The sequence below is a fragment of the Schistocerca nitens genome, chromosome 1 (assembly GCF_023898315.1).
Source record: "Schistocerca nitens isolate TAMUIC-IGC-003100 chromosome 1, iqSchNite1.1, whole genome shotgun sequence".
NCBI lineage: Eukaryota > Metazoa > Arthropoda > Insecta > Orthoptera > Acrididae > Schistocerca > Schistocerca nitens.
In genome coordinates this window covers 539,281,318-539,305,089 of record NC_064614.1, presented here as the reverse complement: position 1 = coordinate 539,305,089, position 23,772 = coordinate 539,281,318, and the positions used below count along the sequence as shown (strand labels likewise).

Sequence of the window (23,772 nt, the reverse complement as noted above, 5' to 3'; positions counted from 1 at the left end):
CTGTAATTGTTCATGTCTGTCTTGTCGCCCTTTTTGTGTAGCGAGTGAATTAGAGCGCATTTCCAGTCCTCTGGTATCTGCTCCGTTATCCATATGTCTGACATTATATGGTGTAATTTCTGCCTAAGTATAGGATCGTTTAATTTCCAGAACTCAGCAATGATCCCATCTTCTCCTCGTGCTTTGTTATTTTTCAACTGCTTGACTATCTCCATAATTTCTTCGAGATCTGGGGCATGTGAGTCTCGGTGTGTGAATACTGGATAAGAGAAGACAAGTTTTTCTTGGGGTGGTTCGCAGTTGAGGAGGGAACTGAAATATTGGGCTAAGATTTTGCAGTTATTTTTCGTGTTGGTTTCCAAAGAGCCATCGGGTTTCTTGAAGCACAAGCTAGGTGCTTGGTATCGCTGTAAGTTTTCTCTGAAAGTCATATAAAAATTTCTTGTATTATTTTTGATGAAATCCTGCTGGATTTCAGAGAGTCTGTTGTTGTCATATACCCGTTTTTCTTTTCTAATTATTTTTGAGGTCTGTTTTTGAGTTTTAAGAAAGTTCTCCCAGTTTTCTTCAGTTTTGTGACTGCTAAATTTTTTTCCATGCAGTTATTCGGTTGTCGACTGCCTCATCACAGGTTGCATTCCACCAGCGATGTTTCCTGTTGCGAGGGGGTTATCCTAATTTGAGGGCTTCCTGAATTTTCTCTGTTAGTTTCTTCCAGTCTGTTGATTTTTCCTGATTAATTTGCATGATGATTTTTTCTTTGTTGAATTGCAGATATTCCAGATCTGGTTTGGTACTTCTGGGTGGCCTTTTTAGCATTCTGTTGGGTTGGAATTTTGTTTTTATTTGGAGAAGATGATGATCTGATTCAAAGACACCTTTGCGGGTTCTGATGTTTTGAATTTCTTTTATGTTTTCTTTGGAAATTGCGACATGGTTTATTTGGTATTCACCCTGTCTAAGACTGGGTGATCTCCGTGTGGTTAATTTATGTGCAGGTTTTTGAAACTGGGTACTCATTATTTTAAGTCCAAAGTTTCTGCAGAAGTCGATTAGTTTTTCACCATTCTTGTTGGTACGTTTGTGTTTGGTGTGGGGTCCAGTGGTATCTCTGAATTTTTTTTCCTTCCCTAATTGTGCGTTAAAATCGCCTACTAAGATTTTCACATGGTGCCTAGGTACTTTATTTGTTGTTTCTTCTAGTGTTTCCCAGAAATTGTCCACTGTTTCAGGGTAGATTTTATTGTGGTGATTTGTGGGGGCGTGCACATTGATCAGAGTGTATGCTTTATTAGCTGATTTTACTGATAACAGGGAGACTCTGTCATTGGGAGATGTGAAGTCAATAACTGAGTCGAGTACGGAAGTGTGTACGGCGAATCCTGTTCCGAAAAGTGGTAGTTTGTCTCTTACTTTTATGGCAGGTTTGCCCTTGTAGATCCTGTAATTCTCTGCATTAAAGTGTCCTTCATCTGTGAATCTTGTCTCTTGCAGTGCAGTGATTTTCAGGTTAAATTTTCCCATTGCGTCGGTAAGTTGCTTTGCCTGTTTTAGTGAGGGTGTTCACATTAATTGTACCAATAAAATTTTTACGTTTCGTTTTGAGAGTGTGAGGAGTTTTTGAGAAGCTCCGATTCTTCTCCGCATGGTGTCCCTGATCCCCCAGAATCCGATGATCAGGTGAATCCAGTCTATCGACTGGTGCCTGGGGTAGTGACTCTGTGGACGTCTTTTCCATCATGCGTTCAAGTTGAATTTTAGTTTTTGTGGTGATCTCTGTTGAGACCACAGGTATACGACTCGATTTTTGAGTTCGAGAAGATTTTGTGCAGCCGCCTCAACTAGAGGAACAGACGCTGGCCCCTGGCCGCCAGATGCTGAACAGACACCACTGCGTTTATTGGTTTTTGGTCTGCCCTGGGTATTTCATTTCCCCAGTACCACCTATATCAAGGAAGCTTTCCCCTATCCGCCACCCGGGGAGGCGCCCGATGGGGTTACCAACAACCCCACACGGGGTTTTTATTTATTTATTTATTTATTTATTTTATTTTATTTATTTATTTTTCCAGGATTTTAATGCCTCTCTTGCAAACGATTTCTCCACATGCATAGAAGCTCTGCTTCTCATCGATGTTTGTACGTAGAATACAGTAAACTTCTTCTCTTTTCACAGATTGCTCATTTATTCTCTTCGTGGGGTTTCTCAATCTTGTTACTGTTCCTTTTAGCAACACTAAAACAGTTTTGTCTGCTGCTGTCGTCAATTTATTTTCTGGACTCCAATGGCTAAGTGTATCAAGAACTTCAAACTATTTTCTTCTAATTTTGCCGTTGTGTTAATAGACAGTTGTGTGTGTAGGCAGTAAAGTTCCTGGTGTTTGTCATATTCTGTAGATGATTAAGTAATGGCTCCATGCTAACATCTCAATATCCTATACTAACAAATAATAACTCCCTCAAACAAGGACAGTGATATAGACATAACTGTCAAGCTCTTCCTTACACCTCATAAAAATCAATAATCACTGGTTCGGCCCAAGTGCATGCTGCACCTTGCATAGCTCCTGCTTCCTAGCTTCTGTCTGCTTCCTTCTCTTTTTGTATTTTGCTTTTGTCATAGGTAGTAGCACCGTAACGTGCCTAGGGTATTCTTAAAAGGTTTACCGTATCTTATGTGGGCAATGGAAGTTCGCATTGGCAATTGCAACTACACATTCACAGGCAATATCATCTATATGACTTGGTATGGCCCCTGATAATTCATAAGAAAATTGGTCATTTTGCCCTTTAATGTACAGGGACTTGCTAGCATGACCCATTGGTCAACCCTATACTAAGTAACCTAACAGTACATTGCCCTGTCCTTTCCTACCACTCAAGGGCTTTATTATATGCCCTCCTCACCCGCTTCCACTCAGCCTTTAATGTTTTTGCAGATTTTTATATTGATTTCTCATTTTTGTCAATTTTAGGTTTAATAACAGCGAAAAGTTACGCACATTTGAGTTATTTGTGGCTTTTACATAGGGTAGATAAACATCCCAGTCATTGTGGTGCTTATTTGCGTAATAACTTAACATTTTACCGATGTTACAGTGAACGTGCCCAGTCCTCCCATTTGTCTAAGAATGGAAGGGACTAGTTCTTAGCTTGCAGATTCACAATAAATGGCTTTGTTACTTAATTATTTAGAACAGGTAGTTGTCGTCTTGATCTGTAAATACGTGCTGACAGTAGGCAGGACAGTGCTCATTGTTGAATGGATGGATAGTGTAGTGGATCGTGGGACCAGAACAGAGAGGAATTTTTGGATGTTGGATCAGATAAAAGGGATATATCTGCAAAAATGAAACGACAGAGAAAATTATAAGAACATTATGGAGCAGCATTCAACATGAAGAGGTCACAATAACAGGCTACATTGCTACAACAGCAGCTAAAGATGATGAAAAGTAAGTTTGCAAGAAACTTTTTTTTGCCAAGAATGCTGCAGTAGAACATTTTATGGAGACAGGCGTACCTTTGGAGTGTGGAACAGTGGGTGATGAGTCAAAGTGAACTGGGTTTGAACCGTATTTTATGTGTTTGAGCAAATTGTTAAGACTGAACTATTATAAAATTACTCATTATGGCTGAAACTGGAGATTCAGGTTACATGTAGTGGCACTCCTTGTTCAGCATTACGTGAAGGGGCACAAAAGGAGAAAACCATTATTAATGAATAAGAAATAATGAAGGTGTTGAGGCATTAAAGGAAGAAACAGGAGAAAAAGTTATTAGAGGTGTTAGCGGAAAAACAGGAGAAGAAAGAGAGGAGGAGGAGGAAGAGAACACAGATGGTGGTACACTTACGTAATCGTTGCAGTTGTGTTGAGATGCTAATTTTTCGCGTATTCACGAACGTAGTAAACTCCGTGCCAATTTGACGACTGATGCATACCATCTTCGTGCTATTTTAGTTTTAATTGTCAGCAATACAGAATCGGCTTTTAGAGACTGCGTCTTACACGGTGTGGTATATAGATACAGTCTGTAACAGTTGCTACTGTTGGGAATGTTACTGCTAGTTCCAGTAATGACTAATTATTATTTATCTGTTTGATTATATTAAAAACAGGTATCACCTTTACTCCGCATATACTTACAACGAATTTCGATAAATGTATTAAACACTAGAAAAGAGGCTGCTTACCAGTGACATTATTCAGTTGTTTCTATATATGTTTAGCATTTCAGCTCTGCTAGTCAAAGAACCTATGTGACCTACCAGCCCTCTCCTGTCCTATTCTGTTTGTGGAATGACCTGCTCTTGATACACCACCTTACAAGATGAATTTCTCTAACGTCATCATCATAGTGTTGTATGTTGGGAAAAATAATATGCTTCTGAATTCAATTTGGATTGTGTGCTTTCGGCATTTTAATAGTAAATCAGTCCATGAGTGACAGTGCCTGCCTTGCTGCTAAATACTGCAGGAGCATGAACAATAAGATTTGAAGGTTCGTTTACCCTGTATGTTATGCCATACCAACTAACCAAAATCACAGTTGCAAAATTCGTATAAGTTTTTGAAACTTTGTCTATGAAGTGTGCCTTCAGTTTTTTTTTTTTTTTTTAAGATTTTCTGTGATTGCCTCTTTTTTTAAAAAAGAATTTAGCACCGCAATACAGAATATAAAGTCAGCATGGAGAAGAATAGAATGGCAATGTAGAATTTATATCTGTATGTTCTGCTTGAGCAGCTTTGGCATAAAGCGTCAAGTTTTATAACTTTCACAGTGTTGTTCTTAAATTCAATGTATTTTCTGTATGTTATGGTTTTTCATTGTCTACTTTATTCCTTTACCTCCAGTTTCATTTGCAACAATTAATGAAAGATTAATCAGTAAAACTACTGCACTCCATTGGAAATGGACGAGATATTCCAACATACGATGAGAGAGTGCAATTAGACTGAGGCTATGTGAGATTTTTAGTTGAAGTATCATACAAGCAGATGCTAGAGACAAGGAAGAAGTGGTAATCCAGAGCTAGGTTTGCACAAGCAAGTGATAGCTATCAGCTTGTTAACAGCAATTGCACATTCTTTAACTGCCTGAGCTGCCACTGTTTTCCAGATTTTTTGTTCCAGTCACTGTACCACTGGACAGGTCTTATGCTGAGCCTCTGATGTCTTCACAGGTCATGTTGGCTACTGTACTGAAACTTCCTCTCTGCAGTGGAATCTGCATTATTATGAATTTTTTTCTTTTTGCTTTCTGGAACAAATTATTTTTCAGTGTAGATTCCTCTTTCTCATCACTGCACTTTGTCTGAAGTTTTATAGTGAGAGAAATTCTACATTAAGATTCTGAAAAATATTCCATGTTTGGGTTTATTAACTACTGCAGCAGACTCAAAATTGTATCCAACTACAAACTCATTAGACATAGGAATAAGAGAACAAAGATGCAAAATGTGGTCCTCTGGGGGATATTTCCAAAGTTCATAAGTTTTCCCCTTTGCCAAAGGCCCACTGTAGACAGTTGCACTTTTCTCATAAAATATGAGACTTTTCTTTTGCAGTCAAGGAATCTTATCACTTATTTTTTTCATGTATTTGGTCCAGAAGTCTTGCATAGTATTTGCTAGTTAGTGTCGTACCTTTCACAAGTTAATCAGTAAGTAAGCGACGCCCCGAACTGTGTGATGGCCGCAGCGGCATATTGCTTTGCTGTGCAACTTGTTTACTGTGTAGGGGAAGACTATGCACATATTATGTCCCTGCATATTACTCCACAGCAGCAGAAGAAGTGTTAAAACCTGTACAGTTTTTAGGGGAATCCTATACCAATCTTTCTGCAAAATAGTGGCAAGTTTTGGTAATGATGATGGAGGTGGATAACGATCATGCGCACTTCTCTCCAAAGTATACAACAAAAGCGTCCTGACATACCAATGTAAATACACTATGTGATCAAAAGCGTCCCGACACCCCCAAAAACATATGGTGCCACCTACTGCCAGGTACTCCATATCAGCGACCTCAGTAGTCATTAGACATCGTGAGAGAACAGAATGGGGCACTCCACAGAACTCATGGATTTTGAACGTGGTCAAGTGATTGGATGTCACTTGTGTCATACCTCTGTACATGAGATTTCCGCACTCCTAAACATCTCTAGGTCCACTGTTTCCAATTTGGTAGTGAAGTGGAAATGTGAAGGGACACGTACCGCACAAAAAGCGTACAGGGCAACTTCATCTGTTGACCGACAAGAGACTGCTGACAATTGAAGATGGTCGTAATGTGTAATAGACAGACATCCATCCAGACCATCACACAGTAATTCCAAACTGCATCAGGATCTGCTGCAAGTACTATGACAGTTAGGCGGGAGGTGAGAAAACTTGGATTTCATGGTCGAGCGGCTACTCATAAGCCACACATCATGCCAGTAAATGCTAAACAATGCCTCACTTGGTGTAAGGAGCGTAAAGATTGCATGATTGAACAGTGGGGAAACATTGTGTGGCGTGACGGATCATGGTACACAATGTGGCGATCCCATGGCAAGGTGTGGGTATGGCAAATGCCTAGTGAAAGTCATCTGCCAGTGTGTGTAGTGCCAACAGTAAAGTTCGGAGGCAGTGGTGTTATGGTGTGGGCATGTTTTTCATGGAGGGGGCTTGCACCCCTTGTTGTTTTGCATGGCACTATCACAGCACAGGCCTACAGTGATGTTTTAAGCACCTTCTTGCTTCCCACTGTTGAAGAGGAATTTGGGGATGGTGATTGCATTTTTCAACACCTGTAAAACAGCTTCGTGCCAGGCCTCGCTGACTGACATCGATACCTCTCCTCAGTGCCGCACTCCCTGAAGAATGATCTGTCATGCCCCAAGAAACCTTCCAGCATCTGATTGAACATATGCCTGCGAGAGTGGCAGCTGTCATCAAGGCTAAGGAGGGGCCAACACCATACTGGATTATTACCAATGGAGGGCGCCACAAACGTGTAAGTAATTTTCAGCCAGGTATCCGGATACTTTTGATCACATAGTGTAGATGTAGCTGCTGACAACACTGTTTATTTTCTCATTTTGTGAAGTAAGTTTTCAACTTAATTATGTTCCGTAATTATGATTAGCAACACCAACTGCAATGTGCCGTAGTTTTTTTTTGTGGTGTTTCACACCCTGTAGCGAACATTAACATTATGGGCACTGGACAGTACAGTGAAGATAATAATTTCAATTTATGGCTGAATATGGATGAACTTGCAATGCAGGAACCATGGTACTCAGATGTAAGTGAGGCTGAATCCCCAATTAACCAGAATAAAGACAGCAGCCCTTGACTATGGATGTCGACACCACAAACTGTTAGTTGAATAGTAAATGTTTATCTGATGAGACAGATGTGAAGGAAGATTAGCACCTGGCAAAAGCAAAGAAATTACTGAATAAAATTGACAAAGTGACTTCACAGGTATTGCATTACAGTAACTTGGAATACTCTAGAATCAGTTACCAGTTACACTGCTTTGAATATTGAAAAGTTTAAGACTGATGTAAAAACAATCTTAACACATGCCGTTCCAGTTCAGTCAGTCAGATACACACAGAAGCTGTGTATGTGAAATCCAAGAACAATTGACACAAAGTCAATTTATCAGGTCCTTTTTGCATATGCGTAGAAGGAAAGGCTGGAGATGTTGGCAACATGCACGCGATGGCATTGGGAAAAATTGTTTTTCAAGCAGGACCAGGCTGACGAAGGAACACAGTAAATATCAGCTTAGTAGGGACAAATTACTTAGAATAAACCTAACTTCTGCGCAAGTGGCAAACAACTTAGTAGAATCATTACTGTTTCCTAGTAAACAGTATTTGCCTACATTCCAGCTCACAGGTTAACCTTGTGTGATGTAATCCATGATGTTGATGTGGATGTTAATGATGATGAATAAATGCAAGCCGTAGAATCATTGATAGAATTTCTCGGCATCAGGATGACATAAGCATGTTTTAAATGGGAATTCTTGGTCATCTTTGTCAGAAAAACTTATTTTGATTCCCAACATTTGCCAGAACGTGTAAGCGAATATAAGATGAGGTGTCAAGTCTGACCCCATGTAGCAACACATATTGTAGACAGGCACAATGAAGAGACTGTTGCACATATAGCTTTCGGCCAAAGCGTTCTTGAGAACAGAAAACACACACACATATTCACACAAGTAATGGCGCTGCCAGAGATAGTGGCCATGTGTGCATGAGTTGTTCTTGCTTGTGTGAATGTGTGTGTGGAGAAGACTTTGGGTGAAAGCTAACTGTTTAACAATCTTTTCATTAAGCCGGTCTACAGTTCAACGTGTCATCTTTACAGTAAGTAGCAATCTATTCTTTTCGTAATATTATTGATTTTCCAACATGGAGTTTCCATTGTTTCATATGTAGCAACATTTAGACAAGGTGTCAGTTGTCTAAGATTCAACCATATTAGTAGTCAATGTCGTTCTCAGAACTTGTAACAGTCATTCAGCAGATGGGTGCTCAAATCCAAGTACCATGTGTGTTCATTGTAAAGGGAATCATAACTCGATTGATAAGGCAGACCTTATGTGAAAGTTGCGATGGTTCAGTGGCTGAGAGACGACAAGCAAGTTGGCCACTACGTATTGGGTGTATAGGCATCGGGGCAATGGGGAAATCCAGGAAAAAGCTGGGAATTTATTCATCTGGGAGAAATCCAGGAAAAGCCTGGGATTTTTGTGGAATTTTCATTGTTTTAGTTGTCAGTTAAATTTTTGTAATTTTGACTTGCAAGAACTGATACGATAACAAAAAATTTTACTTTACTCTGCTACTGCAGAATAACACTGCAGCAATAAGACATAAATGAGGAAAGAACACTTAAATTAAACTTCAGTTGCAAAGAAAATGTGTTATTTACAACAACAGAACGCAGTGCCCAAACAAACTTGTGCTGACAGCAAAATGTGTCAAAGGCTATGCAATACTTCATAACAACAAACTGCTTTCGATGCATCTTTGTCATGGGCCTCATTTTGATGAGTGTGACATCACAACTGTTTACATTTCTTACGGGTCTTGCAAAAGTACTGTGAATGGCAGTTTCAAAAACATAGAAGCAACCTCAGCAACAAACAAAGCCTCCAGTAATTTCTAGTATACTACGATTCCCAGTCATTCATCATCAAAGTAAACTACAATTACGACCCATTGCACCAAATCCATATTGTCCACAGCATTGCAAATTTCCTAGTCAGAACGAAACAACACACACAGTATGTCTTTTTCAGATATGGCCTGCAAGACTCATATTATTGAAAATCTTGTGAACTTTTTTGCTGTACTGACAAGACAAGCTCAATCACTGAACGTGGAATTAGTAGACTCATTAAACAATGGAAATCCCAGGTTGTAATTACAGCAATATAAGGAAAAGATAGATTGCTACATATTGTAAAGTTGTAAAGAAAACATGTTGATTGCTGACAGACACAACAAAAAGAGAGTTACACATTAACTTTTGGCCAAAGCCGTCTTCAGAAAAGGAAAAACACACACACACACACACACACACACACACACACACACACAGAGAGAGAGAGAGAGGGAGAGGGAGAGAGAGAGAGAGAGAGAGAGAGATTTATTCACGTGAGCAAGCACACCTCATACACATATGAGCACCGTCTCTGGCAGATCGAAATTGGTCCTTTGGTCTGGAGCTGATTTTAGGGTCTCAACCAAAGGATTCATCGACTCTGATGGTCTTGACTGCAGATTTCAAGACCTGTGTTATCGGTTGGGGTTTGTAGGACTCCACTTTAGAGGTCAGGGATGCACTACACAAAGGAATCAGCTATTCAGCTAGCAGAGTGCTTATGGAGTGGACATGAGTGTTTTTTATGGTAGGCGGTAGTTTGAGTTACTCTGATGAACACTCGCCGGTCGATATGCAGAAACACTTTGACTGGCAGATTTCTATTAGTAAATTGTTGGAAGTATTCATAACAAGGTTCCTGACTTTAGTGCCTTCCAGGAAAGTTCTTGTGCTCAAAATTATTCTCAGGCCTGAGTGCTGATTGAAACTCTAAGTGGAAAGCTTTGAAATATTTAGTGATTCATAGAACATATATTGGAAAGAGAGAGTAGAGACCACAGAAGAGGGAGTGGTTATTGCAGTTGACAAAAATATCGCCTCTATTGAAGTCAAAGCAAAGTGACAGAAAATATATCTGGTCACGTATAACAGGTGTAAGTGAAACCAAGTTAATATTGGATGTTTTACGGGCCACCCGATTCTGCTGTGACAGCTCTAAAGTCATTCCATACCGAGTACAGACTGGAATGCCTATGGATTCATTGTAGGGGGTACAGAGAGTCGTACAAAGTACTTTAGGACACATTTTTTGAAAACTGTCCTGAGCAGCTGGTTCTGAAGTCCACATGCAATGGAAATACTTTAGACCTTGTAGCTACAAATAGGCTGGATCTTAACGACAATGTCAGTATAGAAAAGGGGATTAGTGATCATGATGTCGTTATAGCAACTATGGTTATGAAAGTAAAATCATTCAAGAAGTCTTGGAGAATATTTCTGTTAGGAAGGACAGATAAGCATCTCACTTGGACAGATTAGTCAAGGTTCGTGCATCTGTGAAGAGAGATATGTATGAAGCTTACAACTGCTACCACTGTCATACCTTAGCAATAGATCTGGCAGAGAACTGGAGAAAATTCTTGTCCTATGTAACATCCAGGAGTGGGTCTAAGGCTTCCATCCAGTCACTTGTTGACCAGTTTGGTATCTCATTTGAAGATAGCAAAATCAAAGTCGAAGTTTTAAATTTCACGTGCAAGAAATTGTTCATGAAGGAGAATAATACAAACATACATTTAGTTCTGCAATGACTAATACAGGTGTCGTCATGACTTACACAGCTGTCATCCTCTTATTCTTGTCATAATTGTCTTCAGGGACCATCTGTTACAATCACTCGACACACACCTTTGATCACATTGTGACTTAGTGGATAATGTTTTCTGCTTTTCCTGTGTGCAGTATAAATCTTCGATGCGGTGCTTCTTGTATCACCACAAACTTCATTTACATTGGTTACAGAAGCACCTATCATACAGACACCAACAATGTGGTGACATTGGAATTTACTTAACTCTGAGATAATACACTAACAACTACACTGAACACTGTTCTTATGGCCGCAACTAACATTTGCAGTGTAGAGTCTTGTACTGCAAGGAAGCAAGGGAGAGGATGTTGTTACGGGTGACCGGTATCCTCTTTCTACTACACAAATGCACACGTGGATTAATATGGTTATTTATTTACATGAAATGGAGACATTTACTTAAATAGAATAGAGTCAGTGTTTTATTCTACAAGCACATGAGTAATAGTACTCTTGCTGACTGATGTAATGTCAATATTGGTAGTCTTTCTGTTACAAGCTTTAATTTCTCACTGCTAGTAAAGGAAAATTCTGGTTGAAGTAAACTAGTCCTGCTGTAGTCACTAGTCTCTGCGCTATGTACTGTCGTAGCCTGTCAAACTAAACCTGCTCTGCAAGTAAACTGACAGACACCAAATTGGATGTTTGAGTGAGGCTCTCGGGTCAGCGGTGGTGGCCTAAATACATGCTGTCAAGAGGGTGTTGGTGGCGTGTTGCCTTTGGGTGTCTCTCTGGCCTCTCTCTCATGATAAGCGTACTTGATCCAGCACCTACTAATTGATCTTCGCACTTCATCTTTTGCCGACCAGTGTGCTGGCAACAGCTTATGCCAGCAGTTGCAGCACTTTGAGGGCACTGCACAGTTGCTGTTTGTGGTCAAATGTAACTGTGCCACCTGCAGGGTTGGCTAGCATCTGCATTTATGTTCAAGCATGTATTTCTCATGATGTTTCTATATTTTTGTCTCAACCCTATAAATGCTCTTCCTTTTTTTTCCCCCTGGAGTCAAGTTGTGTGTTCTGTGAAGACGAAGTTAATGTGTTGTTAACAGAAATTTGAGAACATGTTTTTGACAGTTGAAATTTGAGGTAATGTTGTCTAATTATTTGGGTTGTTTGCCTATGAGAATAGGGAATATGTAAGAGATATTTAAGACTAGCTGGTGAAACTAAGTTGCTGTCGGTAGGTACGCAGCTGATGTTGCTCTTGTCCACTGCTGTGAAATTTGTTTTGGACACAATGAAAAAGTTGTAGGCCTCGGTAATCGTTGACTATCGATCTTTCGATTCATTGACTTCTTAAGTTTTTCTGAGGTATATATATTGTCAATTAATTAATATTCATTGAAAAACTAATTTCTTCTGAATTGTCTGTAGTACTGGTAATTATTTGTGTACTTCATTGTAATACCCTGCTGTTGACTGGATTGTCGATGACAACAGTTGAACACTGTTGTCATCGACTATCCAGTTAATATTCACAAGACTTCTTTAGTAATTCTGTATTAGATTTATCATTTTTATTCATCTGTTCAATTTACTTCCAGGGGTAATTGTTCTGGGTCCTTTCACCATGGTGCCAGAATGTAATGTCCCCCTTTTTTTAATGACTAATTTTTTATTGAGCTTGCCTTTTCTCTTGAGCAGTGGGTGCTGAATATTATTTACTTCGCTTTTAGGCTTGACAGTGGATAAAGCTTGGGCTTAATCCTCAGATTTGGCAGTAAATGCTGGAAGCCAAGAAGTTAGCGCAGTATGCTTTTGGATAGATAAATATGACACTTGTCAGGTCTACGTGCCATATTTTCTTGCTCTCAAATACAGTAACTCTATACATTAAACATTTCCATGGACGACACATTACAATAATTACTTAATTGCCAGTCTCAAAATAAATGTCAGTTTGACAGATCAGAATACAACAAAATAAGTACATATTTGAGATTTTTTTTTGTTTGCTTTAGTTTGTTTTACTATTTATTTCTGAAAGGGATCGGTCTAGAAAATATATATATATATATATATATATATATATATATATATATATATATATATATATATATATATATATATATATATATATATATATATAACAGAGGGAAACATTCCACGTGGAAAAATATATCTAAAAAGAAAGATGATGAGACTTACCAAACAAAAGCGCTGGCAGGTCGATAGACACACAAACAAACACAAATATACACACAAAATTCAAGCTTTCGCAACAAACTGTTGCCTCATCAGGAAAGAGGGGAAGGAGAGGGAAAGACGAAAGGATGTGGGTTTTAAGGGAGAGGATAAGGAGTCATTCCAATCCCGGGAGCGGAAAGACTTACCTTAGGGGGAAAAAAGGACAGGTATACACTCGCACACACACCCATATCCATCCACACATACAGACACAAGCAGACATATTTTTGTCTTTAAATATGTCTGCTTGTGTCTGTATGTGTGGATGGATATGGGTGTGTGTGCGAGTGTATACCTGTCCTTTTTTCCCCCTAAGGTAAGTCTTTCCGCTCCCGGGATTGGAATGACTCCTTATCCTCTCCCTTAAAACCCACATCCTTTCGTCTTTCCCTCTCCTTCCCCTCTTTCCTGATGAGGCAACAGTTTGTTGCGAAAGCTTGAATTTTGTGTGTATATTTGTGTTTGTTTGTGTGTCTATCGACCTGCCAGCGCTTTTGTTTGGTAAGTCTCATCATCTTTCTTTTTAGATATATATATATATATATATATATATATATATATATATATATATATATATATATATATATATATATGTGTGTGTGTGTGCGAGTGTATACCTGTCCTTTTTTCCCCCTAAGGTAAGTCTTTCCGCTCCCGGGATTGGAATAACTCCTTACCCTCTCCCTTAAAACCCACATCCTTTCGTCTTTCCCTCTCCTTCCCTCTTTCCTGATGAGGCAACAGTTTGTTGCGAAAGCTTGAATTTTGTGTGTATGTTTGTGTTCGTTTGTCTCTCTGTCGACCTGCCAGCACTTTCATTTGGTAAGTCACATCATCTTTATATATATATATATATATATATATATATATATATATATATATATATATATATTAACCAGAGATTTTTGCAAAGATTTTCAGCACCATCCGTGGGCTTTTATTTTCTTTTTGTTAAACAACAGGAAAGTGCCCTTCACTGTTTGTAAATATATAAATTCGAGTTTTTAAGAAATTCCTTAGAAATTTGAAGACCAGTAACAGTTTTGTATATATGTTACTGTAAAAGTAAGATGATTGGTAAATCCTAGAATTAAATGGTGAATAAATCCTAGAATTAACTGATGAAACCTAAGGCTTACCATTACGGTATGGTAAAAGTCAGAAATTTCTTATTATATGCATAGATTTCGAACTTTTAACAAGAGACATTGGTAAATCTTAGGATGTACCCATACCAACTTATAAAACTGGATTAATTTTTAAAAAATCAGCTTAACAGTTTATTGAAATAGTTTGTATTTATTGTAAATTTATGTATTTTAAACATTCTTGCATTCCAGTGTGATTATAGTGAGCAATACTTCATATTAGTGAAAAATGTTGTAAAAAATGTTACCTTGTGAACATTAATTTTTGTTACAACAAAGCAGACTATTGTGGCATTTTGAATTACATAATATGGGAGATGATTTACACAAGCATTTTTTAGTCGAACACTTTTTTTAAGCTATTGCACTTTTTGAACCCTTCTCCTCCAACAAAAGATTGTTTGGCAACCACTTCCCATATATTAATTTCTTCTCTTGCTACTTCTTCGGCGTTGATAAAATTTTCCTTGCACAATGTAAATTAGTTCCTAGTGTACAATGACTTTAGTTTACATCTTTGGTACCAAGTTGATAAAATTTGTCATCCTGAATATTTATTGCTACTGCTATTATAGATTTTGCATCAATTTTTGCTCTGTCTACATCTGGTACTTTAGTTCTCACATTGTGTCCAGCTGGAGGTTTTGAAATTTTATTACATGAGGCTGCTTTCATTTTCTTTACCTGCAATTGAAGATCTTCTTTGGCAGCTTCTTAGATCCGTTTCACTTTATTAACATTGTTGGAAGTTGTCAACGTCTCATCACAACCATCAGCTGGTGCCGGTGTCTTGTTAACTGTCGTCAAATCCTGTGTCATTGGTGATTCCTCACCTGCTGCAGCCACACTTTCTACCTCCATTCCTTCTGTTCCAGTACTTGATTCACTGGCATCTATTCCTTGGCCATTATTTTCAATTTCCTGTGAGTCAGTGGAAGTGGTGTTTAACATTGTTTCGAAATCATCTTTAGTGTTTATATTTTTTATGAAATCACGTGGAGCAACTGAGGTCACAATGCCCATTTTCATTGGGACCCCAAACAGGGCTTCATATGGTGAACATCTGATCCCTTCATGATAAGCTCCATTTCTCATTGCTAGCACAAACCTCGGCCCTTCAGATGATTTTGAAGTTTCGTTTGTTTCCATCCATGTTGATAACATATTTTTGATATCTTGATTTGCTCTTTTGACTGATCCCTGAGACTGACTGTGCCTCGGCTTCTCATGGACTATCTCTGTATCACTCCAAAACCCACATAAACTTTGAATCATTTGGTTACAAAACTCTCTACTATTATCAGACTGAAGGATGTGTGGGGTACCAAAGGTGGTAAAAATGTCCGAAAGATGATATGCTACTTCATCAGCCCTTTTCGAAGTTAGTGCACGGTGAATAAGAAATTTTGTCAAATTATCTTCGTATATAAGTATGAACTTCGACTTATTGTCTGGGTTTGCCTGCATGTCAATTAAGTCAATTTGGCATTGTGAGTTCATTTCACTACATAAGATAGATTTCACTACAACACCCCTTTTAATGCTTTTTCTGACATGGTTCACATAATCTCATATAAGTAATGATTGATTCAACAGTCACATTCTTGTACCTACAATTCAGTTTCACAATCATCCGTGTTTGGCCGCCGTGGCCTATAGCAACATGGGTCTCATGTAGTACGTTAAACAGTTCATCAAAACAAACATAATAATGAATTTCTTCTTTTCCAGCAGACACTGGTGCTATGAGTTTCCCTTCACCTCTGATGTTGGGAATATTGTATCATTTCAAATAAAAATTGTTGTCCTTCTTCCTATTCTCTGATTCACTTAAAAGTTCGTAAAATCTGTTACTAATAACACTCGTTCTGATGCAAAGCTGCAAAAGAAACACCAATAAAATGAGTCACAAAGATGACCGTACGCACAGTGCTCAACACTGACTGAAGCTATGCAGTGGTGAGTATAGACTGAGAACTTATAATTGCCAACAAAAAAACTTATCTGAACACAAAATTGGCAACACTGGAACTTGTCTGAACCTGCACAACGGAGGCAGGAGTCTTTGATCCAGCTTTTACCAGTTTGCATTGGTAAATCCTAAGACACCATCTCCTGACAGACGTCAGGATAATGCTGCATAGTCAGTGAATGGTGGTAATCATTAGAAATGAGTGAGCAGGTGGGCAACTGCAGCAGTGGGTGTGACAGAAGCTTCACAGTTGATGTCTATTATGAAAATCGAGGTCAACAAGTTTGACACTGATGTCTTCGAGGTTGAAGTCACAGACGTTGAGAGTGACAACTGCCGTAATACTGGGCTGCAAGAAGGCCAAAGTTATGTCAACAATGGAGTAACCAACATGGACAACCTGTAGCGGCTAAATTAGTAGGGCATGATGTGGCAAGGTCACCAAGGATGCATGCCAGTTAGAGTCTATAGACAAATACCGTTGTTATTTTCCCATTGACTACAACATCAAAGGTGTGTGGTACGCACTTGACAACTGGAATCAGTCCAGAATATGGTGGCTGCTGGGCTGGCCCTATAGTGTCATCATGTAGCACGACATAATCACAGTCCAATAGTTCTTAGTGAAGGGAGGTTTTTGGTGGAGTGTGTGTCATAGGTGTGTCACGCGCATTTTCTAGTGTGGCGCTCCACCAATTCCACAAACGCTGGGATATCTACAAGGTCTGGGGTGGGTGTCATTAAGATGAGCTTTGCCGGAAGTATAAGTGCTTCGCCATATAGGACTTCTGCCAGGGAAGCCTTCAGGTCCTCTTTAAATGCTGTACAAACCCCAAGTAACACCCATGACAAGATCTCCTCCACCTCCGCCAAGGCACATAAGTGCAGTACTCAGGTGCAGTGCCAATGTTTCACAAGGCCATCATGAGTGAGGCTGCAAAAGTTGCAGAGTGTTGAGTAGAGAGGATTTCAATTATCTCCATGTAATTCTGTAATTGTTTAACGACAGCCAAAGTGAACTATCCACATGTTAATGAAATTTCAAGTGGTAAATTCCACTGTGACTTCTTTAATTGGCACTTCGAGCCAATGTGAGGCTATCTAGCCTTCAGATTTTGGAAGGAGGCCAATGAGGTCCATGTGCACATGCTGAAATCAAGCATGCGATATGTCGAAGCTCCCAAGCGGAGGCTGTGTGTGGCAACTGTCCTTCCTGCATTGGCCTGCTAAACAACCATGCGACCAAGTGTGGCAATCTTGTTTGACGCATGGCCAAACAAATCATTTGGTTATGAGCTGGGGCATGTGTCAGATACTCTAGTGGATCAGATTGTGGAGCTGATCAAAAAATGTGTGACTCATGGATGTGGGGATCAGAGCTGTATGGTGTTCTGCGAGACATTGCAAAGGATGTGGATGTCGGTAATGGGAATCGTTAGTCATTTAATGCGCAAACTAGAGGTGGCACTGTTGAGTAAGTCAGTGATGGCTGGATCACATTTTCATCTGCTAGCTTAGTGTAGCCACTGTGGAGTGAAGCAGTACTGATTCGCGAGAGATAGCAACAGTGTTGCTTGCACCATGTGAGTGACGGACGTCCATTGTTGTGTGATAAGATCAAGGTGACGAAATGCATGAGGGCTCATATCCTTCAATGGGTGCTGTATTGCATCAGCGAATGGTTTGTGATCCGTAGATCACAGCAGGTCTTCCCTTTATATCTCCTTTGAAATACTGAACTGCTTCATACTTAGCTAGTAGCTTGCAGTCAAATGCAGACTGTTTTGATTGTGGGGCAGTGAGTTTCTTAGAGAAGAAGTGAAGTGGCTGTGTTTCACTGGTGACCCAACTTGTTGTAGGATGACCAAACTGATGGCATCCGTTGTGACCACAAGTTGTGTGTCTGTTATGAGGTGTGCAAGGGCAACTACCTTCGCATGGCTGAACTTTGGCACAGTCAAATGCAGCTTGCGTATTAGGGGTCGACACGAGTTTCTTCTTACCTTGCAAAAGCATGGTGAGCAGGGCCCGAATCGCTGCAGTGACAGCAGGTGACATCTGTAAAAATTAAAGAAGCCAAGAAAGCATGGGAGGTCATGTCAGTTTGTGGGGTGGTAATTGTAGAACAAGTTCCATCTGTTTGAACTTGGGTTTGATGCCTTCAGCATTGAGGATATGTCCAAGGAAGACCACTTCAGTTTTGCAGACCTGGGATTTCTGTTCATTAATAACCACTTACACATGTTGGAAGGTGGCGAGAACTAGTTTGAGATGATGTACATGATCCTAGGGGTTGGCAGAAAAGATTAAGATGCCATCAAAGTATGCATAGCAACACCCCAATACGAAGAGGACTTAGTTGATAAATGATTGCCCAGTTTGGGCCACTTTTACAATACGTAATACACGGAAAGGAATTCAAAGAGGCTATCTTAGCAACAATGTCTGGTTCAATTGGTATTTGGAGATATGCTTTTTTGCCTTTGATAACATTAAAAACACCTGCAGCAGAATGTGTAATGTCTTGAATGCTAGGGATGGGGTAACTGTCATGTACTGTTCAAGAGTTAAATCACCACAAAGTCTAAAACAGCTTTGTGTTGCTTGGACCAGTTTTATGGGTGAGGTCACGGAGCTGTCTCAAGGGTACACTGTACCTGATTGAAGCAGTTTATCAATCACTGTTTTTGCTGCCTGTAGGATGGCCGGGTGCAGATGATGTGCCTTGTGGCGAACTGGGAGTCATGAGAATGCCATATGTCATACTGTTCTGAATGGCCTAACCTTTGCTTATAATGTGAAAGGGTTGGAGCACCCTGACAATGCACTGCAAAACAAAACAGAATACACTGAACTAATCTGTCAGTTGCACAGTGTAGTCAAGTGCACTGGTCGCCCAGTTGTTGGAGGCATCAAGGCTTGTTCAACAGTCGTAATAGTGATATGTGTGGGGACAATCAAGAACCTGTAGTATAACGTGTGCATGTCATGTGTGCGTGCATGAGTGCTGTAGGGACATTCGAAGGCTTTGGTGCAGTCTTGCATTATCAGTATGGTGTCACTGATGCTTCCTGTGTTTCCGGATAAAGCTGATGTGTCTTTGTGATAGCATCTATGGTCAAAGTGCATTCTCTTATTGTGATGGAGCACACATTGTCATTGTAACTAGGCAGCTCGGCAGTACACACAGGTATGCGCCCGAGGAGGTGGTGATGGAGTGTAAAGCCCCAAGATGAGATCACATGTTGTGTGGTAAAGAAGCACAGTATGTTCCAAGTTTTGAGACAGGTGAAAGTGTTGGAGGATGTCAAGCCCCACCAGTGGTTCGCAGATGTCTGTAACCTAGAAAGTCCACAGGCGTTGGAAATCTGTGTTGAGATGTTTGACATGATGTACTGTTCCATGTACAGTCATTGGAGAATTGTCAGTGGCACTGAGGTGCACCCCAAACATACCAGTGAGCTATGTGAACATATCTTCTGAAACTGTCATACAATGAAGGCTTTCACGACCGGATGGTACTGTTGTTGACAATTCTTCAGGGTTATATGGCCGTGGTCCATGGAATACTTCTATTCCTAGCGTTTCGTCCAATACTACGTTGGACATCCTCAGAGGTATGGCTGGTCGTGTTGAGTCCTGCCGACTGACGAGTTGGGCATCGGAGAGCGGCCTAAATAACGAGGAAAGTGGGCGTGGTCTAGCTTGCACATAGTAGCAGAGAGAAAACTAGTTAAAGATAAAATGTAACTATCGATAATAGTCCGTCATAGATAAAAATCGACTTATCGATTCTGTAATGCCACTTCCATATCTCGCTTAATTTCAAGGCATCTTCTTTTCTATTAAAATTATCTTCATGTCTATAAATTTCAGTAGCCTCCCTATACAGTCGTGGATAATAGTTCGTGGTAGCACTTAAAACTGTAGTTTCAGAAAACTTAACTACATGGTCACCGGACTGAAGTGCATGTTCCGCAACGGCCGATTTATCTATTTTACCCAGTCGGCAAAGACTTTTATGCTCCTTTACCCTCGTATTCACACTTCTTTTCATAGTAACCTTACTAATGAAAGGTAAAGACACCGTGTTCTTCCATTGTTGTGTACAATCCTTGTCCTTTGGCCTGCTGTAATTAGGTCTTAAAACTCTATTAATTTATTTGTTTGAGTACCCATTCTTTTCGAAGGCCTGTTTCAGATGATTCAGTTCTGTATCCAGATGTTCCGGCGTACAAATCTGTTTTGCCCTGTCCACTAAACTTTTGATTACACCTCTTTTTTGTTGTGGGTGATGACTGGAGTTCTTATGTAGGTATCTATCAGTATGTGTGCTCTTCCAAAACACTTTATGTTTTAGACTGCCATCGGTCTGTCTCATGACTAACACATCGAGAAACGAAATAGCCTGGTCTTTTTCCACTTCAGTGGTAAACTGAATTTTAGGGTTTATGCTATGAAGATAATCAAAAAATTCATCTAAGGCTTTTTTACAGTGTGTCCAAACCACGAATGTGTCGTCTACATAACGATACCAACAACATGGTTTCTTATTTGCTTTATTCAACGCTAATTGTTCAAATTTCTCCAGGTAAAAATTGGTAATCGCAGGGCTCAATGGGTTACCCATGGCAATACCATCCACTTGCTCATAAACTCCTCATCCCACTGAAACTGACTAGATGTGAGACAGTGTCTAAACAGAACGGTCAAATCTTCAGGGAAAACTTCCATTATGTAAACCATAACTTCATTGACCGGAATCATAGTGAACAGAGATACAATATCAAAACTGACCAAAATGTCTGCAGGAGCCAAGGTTAGACCTTCAATTTTCTCAATAAAATGACGTGAATCCCTCACATAAGAATCAGTCTTACCAATGTATGGTTGTAGAATAGTAGTTAGATACCTAGATATTTGATAAGTAGGGGAATCAATCTCACTAACAATGGGTCTCAGAGGGAGATTTATTTTGTGAACTTTAGGTAAACCATAAAGTCTGGGACACTTAGCTTCACTCCTTAGCAAAACTTACAAGAGACCCAACGGCTGTTATTTTGAGGAAAACTAATACGTTGATAAAGTCTTCTACTTCCATTCCACAGAAGGATAAAAAACATTCATCTGAAACAGGCCTTCGAAAAGAATGGGTACTCAAACAAAGAAATTAATAGAGTTTTGAGACCTTAATACAGTAGGCCAAAGGACAAGGATGGTACACAACAATGGTAGAACACGGTGTCTTTACCTCTCATTAGTAAGGTTACAGATCGAATCGGCAAAAATTTTGCTGAAACATAAAGTGAAACCGGTATTCAAACCTACCAGAAAAATAGGACAAGTACTTCGTTCTGTTAAAGATAGAAGACCACCATTATCATCTAGCGGTGTGTATAAAATTCCGTGTACCTGTGGCAAGGTCTATATTGGTACTACGAAAAGAAGTTTGAATACGAGGGTAAAAGAGCATAAAAGTCTTTGCCGACTGGGTAAAATAGATAAATCGGCCGTTGCGGAACATACACTTCAGTCCGGTGGCCATGTAGTTAAGTTTTCTGAAACTACAGTTTTAAGTGCTACCACGAACTGTTATCCACGACTGTATAGGGAGGCTATTGAAATTTATAAACATGAAGATAATTTTAATAGAAAAGAAGAGGCCTTGAAATTAAGAGAGATGACAGTGGCGTTACAGAATCGATAAGTGATTTTTATCTATGACGGACTATTATCAATAGTTACATTTTATCTTTGATTAGTTTTCTCTCTGTTACTATGTACAAGCTAGACCATGCCCACTTTCCTCGGTATTCAGGCCGCTCTCCGACACCCGAATCGTCAGTCGGCAGGACTCAACAGGACCAGCCATACCTCTGAGGATGTCCAACGTAGTATTGGATGAAACGTTAGGAATTCTGAAACTGTGCTAACATACAATCCTGTATCTATGACAAATATGTGTGTGAGTTAAGGTCTGTCCAGAACTTACAATCTTTCATCCATCTGGTGTGCCAATGTGAAAGATGCGCATCTTGCATGGTAGATACGACTTGACATCCCAGTGCGGGCTGATGAATTTACAGTGGCCCGCATTTGAAGTCTGGGAACCCGCTGGGAGAATAGCAGTTGTTCTCGGTGTCACCAAACTGGGTGTGGTACCAGCAGTTCTGTGACTTGGACACAGCTGGGGCTCAGCGTAGTGTTGTCGGTTGCAAGAGTAGTGGCTGGTCATTGCTCAGGCTATCATTGGCCATGGTTGGCCCAGTCCACCACGTGAGGCAGGTGAAAGAAATCTAACATTTGGCAAAGGGACTATGTTGCATCGTACCCACAAGGCTGATCTTCTTGTCAAGTTGTTTTGCTCCATGTGCGATCATAGCAAGATGGAGGTGAGGTGGCAGTATGACATTTGCCCATGGTGCAGTGTCCAGCATCAGATTCATGTCCAATAAAGTTCTGAGCCACCACCTAAGCTGAAAAGGGGTTTTATCTGCTAGCTGTTTGTCATAAATTGCTAGCTGTTCATCATAGATTGCTTGTCAAAGTAGAGTTCTGGTGTGTGGGATAGGGTTGAATCACTGCAGATATGGCTATTGCAGATTTATTGTGTGCCGGGGGTGTCAGTATGATGTCACGTGTTGTCACCATGCTAAGTGAGGTGCCAGATCAATGTCACAAACTTGGAGTTGTCATCCAAAATTCCAAATGATGTAAATACACATTCTGCTGATCCAAAACCACGGGGCCGATTGCTCTGGTGTGGTCACCATCTCTGCACTGCTGCAGGTGCCTCACCAGCTGTTACCAGCACCACCGACAGCCCAAGGCAGTGCCCCTGCTGTTGTGCTTACAGTCACAGTAATCACTTACCGATACAGGGAAAATTACCACAAGCATAGGTGACACAATAGTGAGTGAAATGACTTTATCATGACAGAGCACAATGCAACATATCGACATTACATGAGGTTCTAGACTGAAATGTCTTTGTTGTGTGCCTCACAGATAATCCAATCCACCATGGAGACTCTCTGGTCAGTGTTGTCGCTAAGATATCGCCACAAACAGTTGAATGTTTTCTTGGCGGAAGTTTTGAATCTGTGTGAGGTGTCTTTGCCGTGTGTGTGTGTGTGTGTGTGTGTGTGTGTGTGTGTGTGTGTGTTAATTATCTTTTTTATTCCAAAACTCACACCCAGATCACAGTCAACTAATCAACTGTTTGGCGTCTTGTTTTCACAGTTTGTATACAATTTTGAGGTAAATAACTTCTCCACATTACATTCTGTATGGTTGCAGATGGAAAAAACTGTGGAAGGAAAACAAATGTAACACAAAACAAAGAACCAGGAAACCACAGTAGGTGATAAAATGGTATCTGTACAATTCTTTGTCTGCTTTTTCAGATTAGTAAACATTTTCTTAAAAACTTTAATTTATATGCGTGCAAGTAGTAAAGGGTATTTTTCCTGTTGTTT

The 23,772-nt window shown here is 39.9% G+C and overlaps 1 protein-coding gene across 3 annotated transcripts in view; it reads left to right on the top strand.

The window, feature by feature from the left end:
- Positions 1 to 23,772, top strand: part of LOC126253703 (mannose-6-phosphate isomerase) — a 129,187-nt gene that overhangs the window by 68,232 nt on the left and 37,183 nt on the right. The gene's annotated exons all lie outside the window — the stretch shown is intronic.